Raw genomic sequence first — 21,356 nt, forward strand, 5'->3', positions numbered from 1 at the left:
TCAGGGTGGAGGAAAAAAACATCTTTGACTCAAAGGGCTTCAGAATTGTTTTTAATTTTTTTTTCTTGGTGGCACCAGAGTTTGAACTCAGGGGCTCACACTTTTGCAAGGCAGGCAGGGGCTCTTATCACTTGAGCCACTCTGCCAGCCAAAATTGTTTTTAAAAGCAGCTTTCTTTTTTAAACTAGTAGTAGAAGCACTGATCTGCTATCATGCAAAATTTATATGCAAAAACTGATTCACATTATATTAACTCCCCACCCCCAACCTATAGATCCACAATGCCACTGTAGTAGAAACTGTTAACTAAAGGCTTCTCCTGTGTGTGTGTGTGTGTGTGTGTGTGTGTGTGTGTGTGTGTGTGTGTGTGTGTTAGTTACTGTGGTTTTTGAACTCCAGGCCTCTGCAACTTGAGCCATGCTCCTAGCCCTTCTCAACTCTTGACCATGGAAAAGATTTTCTTGGGAACTGTTCTATTTTTGATGGGTACTGGTGTTTGTCAGACTGCAATAGGCACAGAATAGATAGAATAGATAGGTGGGAGACCACTCAAACTCCAGCACAGAGTTTATTTGAGAAGAAAGCTGGGGAGGGGAGTATCTAGCTGAAGCCAGACCCCACTGCCACTTTCACAGACCTGGAGCAGATGCAGGAGGTTCGGAGACTTCCCAGGAAGGTCTGTTGGGCAGGAAAGTCCTCAATGGGCCCTGTGACCCTCCCTAGACAATGGATAAAGGGCAGGTCATTCTTTGAGGCCTGGTGGGGAGTTTCTAGTAAACGGCTAAAAGTGGATGTTTGTTTTTCTTTAGGGACCAGTGAAGAGTTTCCAGTAAGCCACCTATGAAAGGGAAGGTGTCTGGTCTGACATGGCTGCCCAATGTTCACCCTGACAGGGTTCATGCTTGGTAGGCAGGCATTCTACAGCTTCAACTATGTCTCTATCCCTTGAGAACATTTATTCATTTATTTATTTTTCTATTTTATTTTTTGCAGTACTGGGGTTTGAACTCAGTGCCTACACCTGGAACCACTCCACCAGCACTTTTTTGTGAGGATATTTTTCAAGATAGGGTCTGGCAAACAATTTGGGAGGGCTGGCTCTGAACCACGATCCTCCTGATCTCTGCCTCCTCATCAGCTAGAATTACAGACGTGAGCCACTGGGTGCCCAGCTCCTTGAAAACATTTTTTAACAACTTGCTCCACACAATGTGGTAAAGCACATACTTAGAGGGTTAGGAGTTAAGCTGAATTTCCTCACCGGATGTATGCCCCTGATATCACAATGAGAAAGTCCAGTGAGTGGGGAGCAGTAAGAGAACAGGCAGGGAAGAGAAAGCACCAGAACAGGAGGGCAGTGCTTAAGACATGATCAGCTGCAGGGATTTCCACAGTGGCAGTGTCAAACCTTCAGACATGTAAGTGCAATCTCCAGGTTACACACAGAATCCTAGTTTAAAAGGTGCTGAAATCCAGTGCAGGCACAAGTTGAGATGTAACACCTAAGAAGCACTAAGGAAACAAAAAGCAAAGCAAAAGAAGGGAAGTGAGTGAATAGAGTGTGCAAAAGTCTGAATAAAGAGAAAGTGTGGCTGAAGTCTAGAGCAGAACGGTATTAAAGAAATGGTGCTGAGGAAGACCAGAGGGCCTGGTAGCCTGAGGGTTCTAAAGTCCAGGAAGTTAATGATCAGATTTACATTCTGGCTTCCAATGGAGACTTCCATGTTGCCTGACTGCATGAAATCATTAAAAGGCTCTTTCAGCAACATAAGAGAGAGACATAGTGAAACTAAACAGAGCTGAAGATTGGGGGAAGAGCAGAAGAGTAAGGAAGGGTTCAAAGGAGAGCTTTGGTATGTGAGGGCTGGGGGAGGGCAAAGAATTGAGAATGACTCCAAGCTATCTGCCGTTAAATTGTGGTGTATTGCCTCAGAGATCTCTGGAAACAAGAGCGGGTTGGGAGTGAGGTGGGTGTAATTTGGCCAAAAATAACTTTGATTGTGAAATGTCTGTGGAACATGCATTTTGAGGGAAGTCTTGGACTCAGAAGGAAAGAGAAATCTGATTTCTGATTCTACATCAGCATTACATAGATGGTGAAAGAACCTATGTCATCACTCAAAGAGACAGTATAGAACTAGAATAGGAAGAATGACATGCAGCTATCAGAAAAAGTTTTTCAAAAATCCTGACATGTACTGAGAGATACTAAATCAAAGAAAATTGACTTTAATTCATAAAGAACATATATTTAGGATAGGTTTTAATTCCAAGCAAACTTACTAGCAAAATAGAACAAGTAAAAGACACTCCATTCCCTGAGCCCTCTCATTACTTGAGATTTAGTTAACTATTGAAAATATTAGTTGAAACATAAAATTTCACTCAGTAATCACAGTTTATCTAATTAGCAGCACTGTGCTACTAGCAAGATGACTGAACAGCAAAACACTAATTAATATTTGCTTGAATGCTTTTAAAATTATCTAAGGGCTGGGCTTTGCTGAAGGATATTACATACAGAAATATAAACATGGCTTGATTACAAAACTGGAAGCTGTACTATATTAAAAGGATAACCATCTCAACTAGAATCATCTTAATGTGCCATAATGATATTTCAGCTCATTAAAAATTTGAAAATATAATCCAATCAACATTTTCACACACACTTTTCAAATTGTACTACTCTCTGATCCTCTACCAAGTTCACTCACTAGTAGAAACAGAAATTACAGTCTAAGAACTTTATTCTCATATGGTTGAAAATATGATCAAAAATAGAAAAACTATAATTATGGCTTCCTAAGTAATAATGGCAAAAAAAAATTCTTATTTTGCAAATGAAAAACCTCAGGCATATAAACTGCCTGTGCTACCAGAGTTAAGCTATCGTAAACTAAATTCAGACTAGAGGTGACAGCAGAACATAGGTGAACTGTCAGTAAAAAAGATAAATTCCAATTCTTATCACATTTTAAACAATAAATTTCTCATTTCTAACTATAAGTAAAAGCTGGAAGTGAGTCAGAGTTCCATGTGTCATAAAGTGTAAGTTGTCAGTATATCTATTTTGTGTCCTACTCTAGTTGAACAGTTAGTTGGTTTTATTTTACACCCAACCAAAACTATTTTTCAAGTGCTTCAGTAAAGTCTAAAGATTGGAAAGGCAGAATCATTTTTCCCCACCAAGTGAAAATAGTCTTTCCAAAGTACAGGTTAACCCACAGGTGAGACAGTGTAAAGAAGCTTATTCTGCTGCTATTCAAATATATCTTTTCAGGAAAGCACCCCAGTGAATTCTAACACCACATATAATCATTGTTCAAATGATCCTTTCTTTTCTTTTTTTTATTATTATTGTACTGGGGGTACATTGTGACATTTACAAAAGTTCTTACAATATATCATAGTTGAATTCACCCCATCCATCATTCTCCTTTATCTCCAGCCCCCCACCACCCATTCCTGAAATAGTTTCAACACGTCTCATTTCAACGATTCTTTTTAAGGAAAAGCTACATTTTTTACTATCACTCTGCATAGTTTTATGTGATTTTTAACCTAATGTGTATTATATGAAACTAATTTTGTGTATTTCTTTGGTTAAACACATTTCTGTTGATGAGCCTATCAGGATGTATCAGAATAACTACAGAAAATATAACTAATTTCCCCAGAACTTAACATCATTTACAAAAATGTAAATATCACTGGATATACTGTGCATGCATTTAAATATTAAACATCATTCTTTTACTAATAAAAGTAGGAAACTTCCTCTATGCTTGTCCCTCCTGGCAAGAATCCACATTACGTGCTAACTTCAGCAGCACATATACTAAAATTGGAATGATACAGAAAAGATTAGTATGGCCTCTGCACAAGGTGACATGCAAATTCATAAAGCATTCCATATTTAAAAAAAAAGAATTCCACATTACTATAGCTCTAGACATATATTATTTCATTTAAAAACATTCCATTTCAAACCAGGTATAATGGCACAACCCTATAGGTATAGTCCCATACACTTGTAAGGCTAAAGGGGGAGGATCATATCCTATGAGCCCATGAATTTGAGACCAGCCTGGACAAAATAGCAAGCTCTTATCTATAAAAAAGAAAAGCTGTTTCTAACTAGGAGAGATAAACATCACTGATTACTCATTAACTTTATGGTAATTAGACATGAGTTCATTTAGAATGGTTAATCACTTACCTAACAGGATCCTTAGGCAGAGGTCCTCAATTTTTTTTTTCTTTATGCAGTGCTAAAGATCAAACCCAAGGCCTTGTGCATACTAAGCACTTGCTCTATCACTGAGTTACAATGGCAGCCCAGGATCCTCAGATTTTAGAAATCAAGGAATTAAGCAGGGAACAAATTTAAATGTAGAATGCTAGGCCTGGAACCAAAAAGATTACCTGATTCTGAAAGCCCCAAAATAAACATTTCTAATTATTACCAGGGAAACATATGAGAGAGAATATGGTAGAAAATTGAGACCAAATTAAAAAAAAAAAAAAAAGGACCATTTGATAGGGCTGGTGAAAGACCTGGATTTCAAAGCATTTGGCAGCCTGGGTGTGGCAGGTACAGCCCTAGGTAATCCAATAAAGAGCTCACAGGGTCATCAAAAGGGAAGTCAGGTCAGTCTTGAACTGCTAGTAGCTGACTAGCAGGTACAGTTCTCCACCCTTGCCTTCCCATAACACCCCATACCCCAAAACAACGTTTAAACAGAAGGTAAGTTGTCCCTGGTCTGAAAATGAGGGCTCTGTATTGGCAGCTGGTGTTTGCTCTAACCTCTGCAGCAGGAGGTCCCATTAGGAAGAGAAGACAGCACGTGACTCCCTCCCCTTCTATATCCCCTTCAGAGAAACATGAACTGTGCTTCCACTCTGTTTTCCAACCCCAGTGGTGATTCTCTTTCAAAGCAGTTCCCTCCCAATATTGTAATGTGCATGACCAGCTGACCAGCAGTAGGTGAGGCCATGTGCTATGCTGCATCCCAGGATAAAGAATCAGTGATAGTAACTAAGGGAACAGGATTAGCCTTTAAAACAGACCAGCCTCACCACCACTATCTCCCTCAAACTCACAAACGTATAAACTTTCTTTTTTTTTTTTTTTTTTTTTTTGGCAGTACTGGGGTTTGAACTCAGGTCCTCACACTTGCTAGGCAGCCACTGTACCATTTGAGCTACACTCCCAGCCCAAAAAACTATAAACTTTTAAACCACACAAAAACACTCCCCATGTTATGGTACAGGAGGAAAAGATTAAACAATGGGAAAGGAAACCTCTCCTGAGTACAGAAAAAGATGAATCAATAAATTGATTGCATGTATCTACCTGCTCTCCACTCAACACTGAGGAAGAATCCTCAGCACATAAGCATAGTGAGGGAGATGAATGGACTAACCCCATGCAAATTCCTCTTCTGTCAAGAGAAACAAGGCAAAAAAATCAATACCAACATGGGACCAATAAGAACCTCTTATATAAGGAAAGACAGCACTTCCATAAAGTTAAAGAGGCTAGTCAGACATAGTGGTGCACACCTGTAATTCCAGCACTCAGGAAGCTGAGGCAAGTGGATCATGAGTTCAAGGCCAGCCTGGGCTATATAGCAAGACCCTGTCTCAAAAATAAATAAATAAATAAATAATAGGGCCAGGTAAGCAGCTCAGTGGTAAAGCACTTGCCTAGTATCATGTGCAAGGCCTTGGGTTCAATCCCCAGCATCACAAAAAAGAAAACAAAGCAACAGTAACAACAAAAAGATCATAAAATTGAAAAGGGAAAGTGTAATTCTGGACTGGACTTATACTGGGTATTAGAGGGAAAATCTTAGAAATTATCTACTCTATGCTCCAATTTAAAAAGATAAAGGAGCCAGGTGCTGGTGGCTCATGCTTGCATTCCTAGCTAGTTGGGAGGCTGAGATCAGAAGGAGGTTCATGGTTTGAGGCCAGCCCAGGGGAAATAGTTTAGGAGACCTCCATCTCCAAAATAACCACAGCAAAATGACTGGAGGTGTGGCTCAAGCAGTAGAGCACATGCTTTGCAAATGTGAAGCCCTGAGTTCAAACCCCAGTCCTACCAAAGATAGCTAGCTAGACAGAAAGATAGATATACATAGATAGATGAAGAAAGAAAACAAGGCCTCTAAAAGCAAGACACAAGGAAGGAACAACCTGGATAAGGAAAAACAGGAAGAAAACCCAAACATGAGAGTAGAGACTTGAACTGGAGCATGGCTCCAGTGAAAGAGCACTTACCTACCAAGTAAGAGGCCCTGAGTTCAATCCCCAGTACCACCTGAACAAACAAACGAAAGAGTAGAGACTTAAACTCTGTACTATAGACATCAGAGAGAAGTATAAAAGCTGGAAAAAAATCAAATTAGCCTTTTAGCATATATTTGTGAGATGCTTTCCAAACACAGAAGAAAACAATACCTATTCATTGTCAGTAGGTCAAAGAACACAGATATAACATGTAATAACTGACATTTCTGAGCTGAAATCATAAGCAGATGTACAATTGAAAAAAATGTTCCTGAGCTGGAAAAAAAGATGAAAAATATTTACCTATAAATTGAAATGATTCATTATGTTTCTGGGAAAATCAATGGAAATAAACCTATGGCTAGACATAACCTAGTAGAATATCTTAATTTTTAAAAGTGTGCTGTGTGTGGTAATCTCAGCTATGCCAAAGATGGAGATGAGAGGATCAAGGTTCAAGGCTAGCCCTTGTAAAAAAAAAAGTTAGGGAGACCCTATTTCAAAAAACAAGCAGGGCATGGTGGTACAAATCTGTAATCCCACCTACTTCTAGAGACACAGAGGTAGTAGGATTGCAGTCTGATCTACCCTGGGGAAAAGAAAACCCTATCTGAAAAATCATCTAAAACAAAAGGACTGAGGGATCATAGCTCTAGCCCAAGACCCTGAGTTCAAACCACAGTGTCACACCAAAAAAAATTAAAAAAATACAAGAAGAAAAATGAGTTTACCTACACAGGAAAACCCAAGGTAGCCTCAGCCATTTTCTTCACAAAGAAATACCAATCAATACAACAGTATCCACATTGCATGGGGACTTTATAAGATACTTTGTATCTTCCACCTATAACAGGCACTTGTAAACATTAAAGTTATAAAGAAGAAAACCTCAAGAATGTAAATGAATTTATACTACGCATCTCTCTACCTCTTTATAGTACCTTTCTTCAACTCAACTTTCAAATCTATTCACCAATTGGATCCTTTCCCATTCAAACATATTTATATGATATCAAATCTTTCTGATACCAGCATCACTAGTTTTATAAGACTATAATTTTTTTTAATATAAAAACTTCTCCTCAAGTTCATACAAGAAATTGATCCACCACTGGTGACCAGTTGGGTTGATCCACCAATTCAAATTCTCTATTGCTTTTCAACCGTGCAATTTGTAGAACAAACTGCACATATGCTAATGAACCCCAAACTAGAAACTAATGGGTCATGACACTGGCCAAAATATTCAACAAATAAGGTACAGAAAAGATGAACATGAGGAAAATATGCTTACCATCCCTGGCCATAAAGGAAATGCAAATCAAAACCACACTAAGAGTCCACCTCATTCCTGTTAGAATGGCTATCATCAAAAACACCACCAACAACAAATGTTGGTGAGGATGTGGGGGAAAAAGGAACCCTCATACAATGCTGGTGGGAATGCAAACTAGTACAACCACTCTGACGAGATCAGGAGCATTCAGGGTAGTATGGCCGTAGACTAGGACAACCACTCTGGAAAACAATATGGAGGCTTCTTAAAAAACTAAACATAGACCTGCCATACAGCCCAGCAATACCACTCTTAGGGCTATACCCTAAGGAATATGAGTCAGCTTACAACAAAAGCACCTGCACACCCATGTTTACTGCAGCATTACTCACAATAGCTAAACTATGGAAACAGCCAAGATGCCCCACTACTGAAGAATGGATTAAGAAAATGTGGAATTTATATGCAATGGAATTTTACTCATCCATGAAGAAGAATGAAATTTTGTCATTCACAAGTAAACAGATGGAACTGAAGAACATTATCTTAAGTGAAGTTAGTCAAGCTCAGAGGGCCAAAAATCATGTTCTCCCTCATATGCAAATTATAGACCCAAAACACATGCAGCAATTTTATGGGACCCAGATAACACTAAGGGGAGATTGCACATGGAAGGGATAGGGAAAGGAAAGGAAACTAAAAACTTGAATGTGGTTGATGTGCTCTCTGTACAGGAATGAATAAGAAAATCTTAAACTGGCTTGGGCACCATAGGAAGGGGACTAGGGAGGTGTGAAGAAGACTAGAGGAGACAAACCAATTGGGGTTGTAATACACATATGCATGGAAACAACACAAGGAAACTCCCTGTGTAGCTACCTTTATCTCAAACTAGAAAAAACATCATGCTTATCTTTTTATCTTTTATGTTTTTTCTTCTACAAAATCAGAGAACAGGAGGGCAGAACAGGTCCTGTGGTGAGGGTGGGAGTTTGGCACTAGTAGGAGAGGGGAGGTGGTGGGGAAAAGGGGTAGGAGAATGAACATGGTGCAAATAATGTGTACACATGTATGTAAATGTAAAAATGATACCTGTTGAAACTGCTCCAGGAATCAGGGGAGAGGAATACAGGAGAGCAGTGAAGGTGAATTCAAGTATGATATATTTGATACATTGTAAGAACCTTTGTAAATACCACAATGTATCCCCAACCCAGCACAACAATAAAGGAAAAAAAAGGAATTAAAAAAAAAAAAAAGATGAACACAATGTAAGAAGTTACAGACTCAGTGCAGGTCTGAATATTGATGATAGAACAGTGTGTCTTTATTCTACCAAATGCCATTATGGTTTTGTGTGGGGGAATGTTAAATGGCTGAACATTTTTGTAATAAAAGAGCTATTCCCCTGAAATTTTTCTTCTTGCAAAGTCTTTGTTCAGAGATTAGATTATGTACCTTTTTATTTCCACAGGTTTTTAGTTCATTTACTTGACACCTAAAATATCCTAGTACTTGCTCTGTGTGACTTCATGGAAAGAAATACTGAACTTTTCCTGAGAAAATCATGGAATATTCCAACAAAACAAGTTTTGAAGACTTGAATCCAATTTTTTTTTCCAGTACTTGGGTTTGAAGTCAGGGCCTAATCATTGAACCACTCCACCAGGTGTTTTGTTTTGTTTTGGTGTGTGGGTGGGTGTGGATGTGGGTGTGTGTACAATGGGACTTTTCGAGATAGGGTCTCGTGAACTATTTGTCCAGGCTGGCTTCAAACCGTGATCCTCCTAACTGCCTCTTAAGTAGCTAGGACCAAAGGTGTGAACCACCAGTACCCGGCCTGACTTCAATTCTTGAAGAACTGAATTTTGAAATATAAGTAGGACCTACTAGGTGAAGACAAAGGCACTGCCAAAAAAAAAAAAAAAAAAAGGTGAGGGGAGAGTTTCTGCAAAGACAGGTCCTAAAATGTACAAGGTATAGCTAGATATAAAGGAAATGGATGGAACATAGGTTGGGTGGAGTACAGACAAGTAAAGCCCAGGAGTTCTGGGCTTCAGGGCCCTAAGTGGGTGTTTGGAAATGAGCAGGATCATACTGCCTTGTCAAAAAGAAAAGGGTTTAGTTTGCAATTGCAACTTACTGTTCAAGGACCAGGTACAATAAACATGCTACATAGTTGCCTAGCATACACAAGGCCTTTGCATCATCCCTGGGAAGAGAGGGGAAGAGTGTCCTTCGAGAAACAGTTAACTGCTTAACAAAATTCAGGAAATTCCGGTTTCTCAAACTATCCTTTCAAATGTGTTTGATCACAACCTGCATTTCACTACCTAAATATTTCTAAATATTAGAGGCTCCATCAAAGGGATACATGGCAAAGGTCTCTATAGAGAGAATGCAGAGCAAGGCAAAGGAAACATTTGATTGGTTAAAGTAGAGAAGTAGCCTAATTTAGATTATTCCAGTGGAAAGTCCTTAGTTCGAGGTTAGTTGGTAGGATGTTTAAGTTTTGTTTTCCTAGAATATGACCATTTCTACTGAGTTGAGTTTTGGTTTGCTTGTGTGGGAAACCACAGCCACGCAGCCTCCTCAGGCAATGACTTCCCAATTATTTTAACACAAAAAGCTGTGTTTTTGCAGAGCAAATGGTATGTTTCCTTCTTTCCTTTGACCACCATGAAGCTCAGAACTTAGTCTATGAGCTGCCTTTGTGCAATTGTACAAAACAAAAACAAAAGTATACAAGTTTTCACAGAATGTATTTTCAGTGTAACTCATCCTGGTCTCATTTTTCTACTCAAGCTTCATATTTTCATGATCCTGATTTATATTTGTTATTAGATCATATATGGTTTACAGACTATCTCAAACACTTTTGGAACAAAATAGGGTACAAACTTAAAATTATAAACAACAGAGAAAAGATAGACAATAGAAAGAAAGCTAGATAATAAGATAGGAATTTTAAGACTTTGTTCTTTTTCTTTTTTGGTGGTACTTGTTGGCAATAATGGCGCCGATAGGTTTTGGTTCTTACTACACCCTTAAGCTTCTGTTTCCAAGGGTCATGGTCCTGCCTCAAGTCTAGCTTGAATCCTCCTTCTGCCCCAACCTCCAATCAGCATGAACCATAAGATCCTAACCAATCAGATCATGCCGCATCTCACTGAAGGTATTTAAGCCCTTGCCCTTCTCTCTTTTCTCTCTCTTCTCTCTCTCTCTCTCTCTCTCTCTCTCTCTCTCTCTCTCTCTCTCTCTCTCTCTCTCTCTCTCTCTCTCTTGCTCTCGCTCTCTCTCGGCTCACTCCCTCTCCCACCCAGCAATAAAGAATCTCTTGGCCAGATCACTCCTCTCCATGTGGTCACTTTGGGGCCTACATCTGGTGCCATGACTCGGATCGGGTCTCCCCACTAATCCTGGTGGGACCCCAATTCCAACTCACCCCACAACCACCCTGAGGACGTGACTGGCCAGGACTCATCCTCCCAATCACCCTTGTTCGCATCCAACACCAGACATTCTTTGGTGAGTCCACATACCCTTCTTGGGCTCCCTTTGCAGTCTCTCCCTTCAGTGTCTCTGGGGTTTGAGCGTTTTCCCTGTTTGGCTATCTCTGGAGCTCAGACGGTAGAGGGGTTCCCTTCCCTCTCATGCAGCTTGGGTCTATTTTGTCGTGGGTCTCAGAGACTCCCCATCCAAAAAGCTGGCGCCAGGTGACCCATAGCCCCAGGCCCTTTGGCCTTGCATGCCACAAGAACTCAGTGACAACTGATTCTCATGCGCCTTGTGATGTTCTCAGGTATTTGAGTCATGGGGGGGATGCCCCACAATTCATAATATCCTCCCATTATACCCCTCCAGGACCAGGTCCCACAATGGGGGCCTCTACATTCTCTTTGCCATCTGACTCCCCACTGAGATGCCTCCTCAATAATTTGGACACCTTGGGTTTAACCCCAGATATAAAACCAAAAATTTGATCCACTTTTGCACTCAAATCTGGCCCACTTATCCTTTAGACAACCAAAGTCACTGGCCCCTTTTCAGGTCTTTAGATCCCAAACTTCTATGGGACACATAACTACTGTGAGCAATCGGGATGATGGGGAGAGATTCCATTATGCCCAAGCTTTTTTCATACCTCCATCTAAATCCAGCTCTCTGCACCACTTGCAAGCCAAGATATGTACTTCAAACCCTCCCTCTGTACTTTCTGTTCCCCTGCACAGATTCTATTAGCCTGTAAACCAGTTTCTAAATCAGCCAATTCCTCTCCAAAACCTCCTCCTTCCCCATGTAAACAGACTTCTTGCACTGCTTACCATACCTATCTCCTCCTATCTTCCTGAAAAACTTTCCCCGTCATGGAGTTAAGCAAGCCACTCCTTGCCAATTCTGGCCTCAAGGCGGTTCCAGCTCTCGGAGAGCTCATGCTCCCTTCCTGTGGGCTAAGACCAAGCCCCAGATCTATTTCGGTATGCCTTATGCTACATTGGTGGAGTCCTGTTTGATAATGGCATTTGACGACTGCTTCTCTTCCCCCCCCCCCCCACCATCTAATGTCCATTTTTCCTGAGACAGTGACCGGAGAGTGGAGGTTTCGTTTTGCTGAAAGCTTGCCAGTACCAATCAATGGGAGCAACCTAGAGACACAGGTGATGGCTAATCCCATAGGCGTGTGTCATGCCTCCAGGCTCTGCCTTCCCCTCCCTTACCTAAGATGTCAGCACACCTTTTCTGCCTCCTCCATGGTCTCACCACATGTCCTTTGTCTCTGTCTGCTTTCCCCTCCTTGGGCTTACGGGAACCCTGCCTCCCATGAAAATCCTATAGCACGGTACCTTATGACTTAAGTTATTCCAACTAGTTTGCCAGGCCTCTCAGTCTAAAGTAACTTTAAGTCAGCTGCTTTACAAAAGCGCTTACAAAAAAACTGCAGCTGCCACGCTCACGCTGCAACTCCGCCCCCACAAGGGGAGTAGGGAAAGCAAACAGGCACACCTGTGCACAGGATGCCAGCTTCTAGACACAGCAAAAATGCCTGCCATAGCTAAGAAAATCCAGAGAGGACCCAGTACATCCTGGGCCGCCAGCCACACGTGGCGATGGCTGCAGCCTGCCTCCACTTCCCCTAGAATAAGCATGCACAGGGTACACGGGAAAGAGGGAGGGGTGACAGGCCACAGGATCAGGCCTAGGCAGTCAGGGTCATTTGTCCCAGGTGTGTATGGAGGGAGTGGCACATTGCACAAGTCCTGCTCCTAGCCCCACCTCACACCTCAGGGCATCAGACCCAGCCCTTGTAAGCCAATTGTTAGCTCAAGGTTATAGTTCCAGAAATAACAAAATAGACATTAATGTGGTCTCTAAACTTCTAATTTAGAATTTTCTATACCTTTGGCCTCAACATAAATTTTTCCCTCCAAATATTAACACTAGTTGTCCCGTATGGCACTGTTATTGGCCTGAATGCCCTCCGAATGCCCTTCTCCAACTTTACAAATTATTTCTTTGTTAAAAAGGTAGCCTTTATTAAAGAGGCCACCTGCTGTTAGCTAAAAGACAGGATCCTAACGTTTTGTTCTTTCTAGATGGGACCTGCACCTTCCAGTCTTCTGGCTAGTAGATGTTGGAAGCTTTGTACTGAGGTCGGCCTCAGTATGCCTTGGGTGACCAAGAGAAGTGGCCTTCACAGGGCTCCTTAAATTACAATACCATACTCCAATTAGACCTTTTCTACAAAAGTAAAAGTAAACTGAGGTCCCCTATACAAATTTCTACCTTCTAAGCCACTCCTCATTAGAAAAGCAATGGGTTCTGGCCCAGGCCACTCAGGTCAGAAATGATTATATGGCTCAAGCAGTAGAGTGCTGCTTTACAAGCATAAAGTCCTGAGTTCAAGCCCAGTACAGCCAAAGTAAAAAATAATAATAATAATTATATTTGGGGCTGAGGAAGTAGCTCAATGGGAGAATGTCTGCCCAGCATGTGCAAAGCCCTGGGTTCAATTCCCCAGTATTACTAATAAATAAATAAATAAATAAATGGTAAAGAAGATAAGTGGCATTAATGTCACTTCAGCCATCCCATAATAGAAAAATGTAGTTTAACCTAGACCAGATCCCTCATTCTTCAAGCGAGGAAACTGAGGCCCAGAACAGTTCAGAGACTTGCTCTCCAGTGTGTCAGGTGTCAATGTAAAATAACAACTTTATTTTACAGCAACAACCTATCAGAAAGCATACCACGGTGGACTCAGAGTCACAGGTGAGAGCGGTTCTCCTCAAAGATAAATTTCTAACAGTCAGTCCCAGATATTCGTAAAAACTCAGACTGGGCTGAAGGGAAAAGTCATTGAACCAAGTAATACAGCTAGCCATGTCTGTATTTATAGCTATGTCTGTATGTCTGGGACCTTACTATCAGGAGAGAAAAAGATAAGAGACACTATGGCCTCATTGTTGCTCTCAGAGAGGGCCCCACCCGACTGGGGCCTGTATCCTGAACTTGCTACCGTGGTGGACAGGAGGGGCACTTCTCCAGAGAATGCTTAAGGGGGGACAGTCCAGGAGACAGCCCTGCCCCCAACTGGGACCCTGCCCTCTGCAAGGGTAACCACTGGAGGTCTAAGTGCCCCTGCCTCCAGATGGAAGGTGAGGTGCCACCTCCTATAGATTGATGGGTCTCAGCCTCCTGTCCACACTCCACTTCTTGGCATCAATGTTGAGGAGCCATAATGGCAGAAAAACAAAAGGTCATTTTCCTCCTAGACAGTGGAGCCCGTTTCTCTGTTTTACCTTTTTCTTCTGGTCCCCAGTCCAATGACAAAAGTTATCGTTCAAGACAAATCTGGCCAGCCCCTAGAGCACTACTTTACCTGGCCTCTGGCCTGCTCTTGGGGAGATCTCCTCTTCTGTCACTCTTTCCTCATAGTACCTAAAACTCCAGTGTCCCTGCTGGGATGGGATTTACTATCTCAATTAAAAGCTCAAATTCTCCTCCCCCAGGCAGCTATCTCTGCTGCCCCCTCCTTCAGGAACAAAGAGATTCCACAGTGTGGACTGATGAGATGAGTGTAGGGGGAGCCAGGATGGCCCTCCCTATTCAAATAAAACTCAAAAATCCCTCACAGTTTCCACACCTACAACAAAATCCCCTCAAGAGTCATCCCCTGAGGGAGGACAATGAGGCCTTATGCCTATTCCTAAAAACAATAAGGCTACTAATTAGTTGCTCCAGCCCTATAATAAATTTAAAATTCTTATAAAAGTTAATTTTAAAATACAAGTTACAAAGTAAACAACTGGAAAGGATATAGATAGGTAATAAATGTATTTTTTGAGTAGTTAAAGGAAAAAGGAATGGTTTTTTGGATAAGAAGGGATTTTGGAAAGAAGGGTTTGTCCTAAAGATTATAGGAAGGATAAGGACAAACAATCAAAGGGTTTAGTATGTTGTATGAAGATCTGAGTTAGTTTGAAAAGTGTATAATAAAAGCTTCGGTGTGTGATAAAGTTAAAGTTAAATATAATCTAAGAGTTGCCTAAAAGATTTTTAGGGTCATGTCAAACTAAAATCAAATCCTCTATGTCTATGAAACAACAAAGTTATCTTAATATTGTTCTGCTCTGAGTAACGTATACAAAAAACCATTAGAGAAAGATTTTATTAAAGAAATTATTTGTGTTTTCTGCTGATCTTGTCAAGCTTTAAGTAATACTAAATCAGAGTTCATTTACATATTTGCTTATATGTCTTAAATGACCACCTTGAAACAGTGTTATGTTATACTTTATCTAAATATGGTACAAACATTTAAAAGGTTAAAAGTGTCAATTTATATAAAATAATGAGCTAAAGCTCTCTTTTATCCAAGAGTGTTACATTTAAATCCTGACAGCCCCTGCCTCCCACAGGTCACCTACCTAGGTGTGGCCTTAAAGGGACAGATTCACTCCCTGAGTCATAAATGCATCAACCCAATCTTCCGTTTCCCAACCCCCATACCATAAGACAGCTTACAGCTTTCCTGGCAGTTACAGGATTTTGCAGAATTTAGATCCCTAGGTATGTAGTCCCTGAGCAGATACCTTTTTATGCTCTTCCTAATATTCCTATTTGGGTCTTAGATAATGTATGGCCACCCGTTTCTCTTAGAAAACTTGCCTCCAACAGACTCTGCTCCTCTGGCTGACTACCTGCCTTCTCAGGGAACTTTTCAGAGAGCATGCAAACCAGATCCTGCCCCACCCTATAACAATTTCTGTTAAACCAGGGCATCTTGTTCTCCAAAAAGGATCTTCTACCCTCTCCATTGGGACTTCGATGGACCAGCCTTCATCTGGTCATTCTCATGACACCCACTGCTGACACCCACTGCTGTCAAGCTCAATGGGTTCCCCCAATGGCAGCACCTCTCAAGAAGCAATTAGAAAATGGAGAAGGAAATTGGAGGACTCTTGAAATTGTCTAGGGAACATTTCACAGTGGTTCTCCTGGCCAATGCCCATCCTGATGCCTATGTTCTGCTCTCCTATTCTTAAGCTTCCTCCCTTGTGTCACACTACTGTCTGCTCTTGCTAATCAAAAATTTAACCAGCTTCTCCTCGAAGGATACCAACCCCTGATAGCACAACCAGAGGACACCTACAATGGACCCTACCAGGACACCGGATTATAAACATCAAGACCCCCTTACAGGACGCCTGCTACAATTCCTCGACTCCCTACATGAGGATAGTTGGCTGATACCCACCATACGGAGTTTGGAGGATTGGCTCAAGGCTCTTTATGACCTATGGCTGCAAGGGATCTTCATCAACTTCAGGGAAGAGGAAATTTTCATTTTCGGAGCCTGGGTGCACACCATCATGAGGCTCAGAACCCCAACACTGTTTGCCAACTAACCCTCCCTTCCCCTATGCAGCTCCTTGTGAGCTCAAAGAAGCCAGAGCGAACACAACGCCCCCCTTCCTTAACAAACAAAAAAGGGAGGAATGTGGGCAATAATGACACCGATAGGTTTCGGTTCTTACTGCACCCTTAAGCTTCTGTTTTCCAGAGTCACAGTCCTGCCTCAAGTCTAGCTTGAATCCTCCTTCTGCCCCAATCTCCAATCAGCATGAACCATAAGATCCTAACCAATCAGATCATGCCGAGTCTCACTGAGGGGTATTTAAGCCCCTGCCTGCCTCCCTCTCTCTCTCCCCCACCCAGCAATAAAGAATCTCTTGGCCAGATCACTGCTCTCCGCATGGTCCCTTTGGGGCTTACAGTACTAGGAACAGAACACAGAGCTCCAGCATGCTAATGCTTCCCCACATGAGCATGCCCCTAGCTCTTTTGTTTGCATTTGATTTTGAGATAGGCTCTCACTAACTTTGCCCAGGCTGGCCTTAAATTCTTCCTCTTTTTATTGGTTGCACTGTTGTTTTAACTCAGGGCCTCACGCTTGCTAGGCAGGCATTCTACCACTTGAGCCACTTAGAAAGCCCTTTTGTATGCTGAGTATTTTTCAAGATAGAGTTTTTCGAACTGTTTGCCCAGGTTGGCCCGGAACCTTGATTCTCCTGATCTCTGCCTCCTGAATAGCTAGGATTACTGGTTTGTCCTTGAACTCTTGATCTTCCTGCCTCACCTCTTCAGGAGCTGACATTATAGGTATGCCACTGAACCCAGCTCTTTGAGTTTTAAGACTTCTTAAAAATATATAATACATGGTCTTTACCTCCAAAAATTTGTAATCAAATATGTAAGAAAGCTTGAACTGAAAAGAACATTAGAGAATAAAAAACAGTAAAGGTCGTGGTGGTATACACCTCAGCTACCTGGAAGTGGGAAGTAAGAGAATCTAAGTCCCAAGACTAGCCCAGGAAAAAACACAAGACCCTATAGGAAAAATCAAACTAAAGAAGCAAAAAGACTGGGGACATGGCTCAAGTGGTAGAATGCTTATGTAGCAAGCACAAGGCCCTGAGTTCAATCTCTACTATCACAAAAAAAAAAAAAAAAAGGCAGAAAAACAAGGGACAAATTATGCAATCATTGTTTAAAGAATTAGTATAGAGCACAAAAACATTAGTATGAATTAAATAGCATTATTCCTGAGCTCAAATCCCAGTACTTCCAAACAAATATATAAATAAATAGCATTATTGTCTTTACTATGTATCAAGAACTATGGTAACTCAAATCATTATACCAACTCTATAAGTTACCATGATTTTCTGTTTTATTGATGAGGAAACTGAGACTTAGGATAAGTAACTTGCCCAAGGTAAAAGCTGTTAGGGCTATCATTTGATGTAAGGCAGTCTGGAACCAGAGCCTATGCCCTAGAAAAGTTAGATTTCAGCTAACCCTAGAATTATAAATTGAAAAGAAGCCATAGAGTAGAAAAAAGGGATGAAGGTAGGGGCACAGTGAGCCAAGGAACAAGCTGAAATCACACAGGGCAGGCAACTAAAAGAGGAGAGTAGATAGAAGATTATAGGAAAATTGGGAGGGGACAGCAGGATCAGGAGCCAGCAGTTTATAAATAGGCTTAAAACTCAAAAGACATTCCATTTAAAAGAATGAGCAGTAAGAAACCATTGTAGGTTCCTGAGCTCAGAAAGGATGACAAAAAGGTTTTCTTGGAAAGGTATTACATGACAGTGATATGAAATAACCCTAACTTCAAAGCTAACCTGCTATTAGTAATTACTCTTCTTGGATTCCACAAACCAATGAGAGGCATGGGGTGCCAGGCATGTTAAAGGGGCCTCTCTCCTAAGCAACCTCTTCCTAAGCAGGGTGTCCTCAGGTAGACCTTATTTCTCATTTCTCTATTTTTCAGTTGTTTTATACCCAGAATGCTTGGTCCCTAAAGACATTTTTTCAACTGTGATCACCAAATAATCTCTATAGTTCTTTGTTTTGTTCTGGTTCCTGATTTATTGATTCAAACACAACCATTTAAGGTTTCAAACACATTTTGAGGTTTCAAATCAAGTAATCTAAGCATTACCCTACTTATTTCTCCTAAGGGGGTGCTTACCTTTCTCAGAAATTTATTAAGCGTTAGGAACTGCTATCAAGACATAATTTGTGGGCTGGGCATGGTGGTGCACATCTGTAATACCAGTTACTGAGGAAGCAAAGATCAGGAGGCTGGCCCTAGGCAAAAATGTGAGATCCTATCCAAAAAATAACTAAAGCAAAGAGGGATTGGGCATGACTCAAGTGGTACAGCACTTGCCTAGGAAGCATGAGACCTTGAATTCAAACCCAGTAACTACCAAAAAAACCAAAAGGTAAGCTAGAATTTGTACCAGGCATAGAATATCATATAATCCTAGCACTTGGGAGGTGGAGGCAGAAGGAACTCAAATTTCAGGCTAGCCTGTGCTACACAGTGAGAACCTGTCTCAAAAACAAAAAATAAAACAAAGATAAAAGGCCTAACACCTAATTAATGCGTGACTCAACTGCCCCATGATATAGCAAGGTCTGTTAATCTTATTGTAAATAAAACAGGTTAGTGGGTGACCGGAGGGGGTGGGGGAAATAATCTTGTAAGGAGAAGCCTGTGATTATAGGTGTGAACATTTTTTTTTAAGTCTGTACTTTGTAAGAGTTTAATTTGTCAACACTTAAATCTTCCTTTTTGGTTAAGGTTTTCATTTTGTGTAATGTTTCTTTTTGTCCATAGCTGACCTTTTGGAAGCAAAGAGGAGGAATTCTACTTGGGAACCTAAAATAGATTTGAGACTATACAAGGCCTATGTGTAGTATAAATTTAAGCTTTGCCACCAAAGAGTGAAGGCCATTGTGAAATTATAATAGTGACCCAAAGTGAGCCTTTTGCAAAGATTTGTTGAACTCATAAAGGAGAAGCAAGGTGAACGGTGAAGTCCAGTCAAAAGCATTTGAGGAACTGAGTATAAACATTAAAATTTTTTTTAATGATGAACCCTATGGCCTGTAGTGCCTATAGTACCAGCTACTTAGGAGGCAGAGGCAAGACAGCAGCCTGGGCCAGTAGGTCCAGACCAACCTCAGGAACAGAAACCACATCTCCAAAAACGATGGCCTAAAATTGCTAGGTTAGATACCAAAATGATTAATATTCTGTAAAACACAAATCTTTGTAAATTTTTTTTTCTTCCAGTTAGATATAATTTGCATGTCAGTCAAAATGATGTATCTGTAGGGCTGAGACCCTAATTACCGTTACGTCAAAGTATAGCCCTTAGATAACTAAGTCATCCTCAGGTGGAACTGTTAATCATGGCTCCGTTTTGCCACCCTTTGCTCTATTTCTAAGATTTTCATGATTTCACCCATGAAAGTGTTTTCTATCACTGAGACAAGTATTCCTTTATCGCCTCCCCTACTTCGTGATTTTATAGGTGATGGGGTGGTGGCTGTCTGCAACCACCAGGCTGTTCCTCCAGACACTCCACGGGCGACCACTCCTCCAGCTTAGGGACCAGTCCCTACTCTCCTTTGTGTCAGCGCGCCGTGCACACGGCCCGCTCAGCTGGGCAGCTAACCCAGGTAGACCCACCCACGTTGTGGGCGGGGCCCGGGAGCGCGGGCGACGCGGCTGCGCAGACGGGGGAGGCAGGCGCCTCGGCTTGCCCTGGCGCGGAGCCCCACAGGGCCTGCAGATGACGCGGGAGCCCGATCCCCCCGCCTGTTGTGGGGGCTGGGCAGCTCCCCGCCCACCGCACCCGCCCTCCCTCCCTGTCGTGGTAGTGGGTGAGGCCGTACGGGAGGAGACAGCCGGCCTGGCGGTGGGAATACTCACCCCGCTTCGCTCGGCCCGGGACCCGCGGCCCGGCGGGGCGGAGCGAGACGGGGCGGGGCGAGACGGGGCGGGGCGACGGGGAGCGGGAGGGGAGGCGGGGAGCGGACCAGGCGCGCGGGAGAGCTGAGGCGCTAGGGAGGAGCGTGCAGAACGCGCGGGACCACGGGCGCGAGGGCGGTGGCGCAGCCAGCTCCTCCTCCGCACCGCGCCGGAGCATGCGCACTGCTCTTCCCGCGTGTGCTGGGCCCGCCTCGCGCGGGCGGGTGGTGTCGGCCGCGCGCTCTGGGCGGAGGCTGGGCCCGAACCCACCGGGTTGGAGGTGGGGCAGAGATCTCCCAGCAGCCACGCCAGGCCCCGCCCCTCTTCACCCTCGCCCTTCTCAGCTCCCGGAAACGAACCTTGACCTTCGCTCCCCTGGGGACCTTGGCCACCTCTCGGGGCCGAGGAGCAGAGGGGAGCCTGAACCTGGGGAAAGGGGTGGCTGCACATTCTCCTCCAAGAAATTGTCCAGTATGCGGAATATAAAGGGATGACCAGTACAGAAAGAGTGGAGTAAAGGCAAGGATGCAGGACCACTAGCATCCCCCTAAGAGATTACAGAGCCATTCACACTGCAGAAAGTGCCAGCTAACATCACAGCTAAGCGCATGCAGGGCCACCGAGTGAAAGTTGAGGATGGGGTGAGAATTTAGTAATTTGGGATATTGACCGTAGTATCATGTGTGGCTCATGTCTCAGTTACAACTTCCAGTAAAATTTAATTGGGAGAAAAGGGTAGGGATAAGGATGGAGTCACAGTGGTAGTGGCACTAGAATAAGCTATCTGAGGGAAAAACATATCTGCCCCTCTAAACAACCGATTCAAAGGAAAAGAGTAAACGCAGGCAAAAAAGTGAGAGGAAAACCTGTCTTGGAATTTTCAGAGCGTGGTTTTGAGCTTGCACCACCATAAGATGTCACCACTGTAAACTAGGTAATAAGTACCAG

At 42.5% G+C, this 21,356-nt stretch overlaps 1 protein-coding gene and 1 non-coding gene across 14 annotated transcripts in view; one reads left to right on the top strand and one right to left on the bottom strand.

Annotated features, from left to right (window-relative positions):
• Atg10 (autophagy related 10) overlaps nucleotides 1-20,456 on the bottom strand; it is a 273,358-nt gene extending 252,902 nt beyond the window's left edge. For 5 of the 13 annotated variants that reach the window (XM_074077169.1, XM_074077173.1, XM_074077164.1 and 2 more), the window contains exon 1: nucleotides 20,370-20,455. The gene's annotated coding sequence lies outside the window, so the exon portion shown is untranslated. Of the gene's footprint in view, nucleotides 1-637; nucleotides 721-6,288; nucleotides 6,329-20,369 lie in introns of those variants that run through there. The other 8 variants (XM_074077172.1, XM_074077159.1, XM_074077161.1 and 5 more) reach the window with 7 other exon arrangements.
• LOC141424415 (U6 spliceosomal RNA) lies at nucleotides 3,818-3,923 on the top strand. The gene has a single exon (XR_012449351.1). It is a non-coding gene; the product is annotated as a U6 spliceosomal RNA (small nuclear RNA).
• Nucleotides 20,457-21,356: the final 900 nt, after the last annotated feature.

Source organism: Castor canadensis, chromosome 6 (assembly GCF_047511655.1).
Source record: "Castor canadensis chromosome 6, mCasCan1.hap1v2, whole genome shotgun sequence".
Lineage (NCBI taxonomy): Eukaryota > Metazoa > Chordata > Mammalia > Rodentia > Castoridae > Castor > Castor canadensis.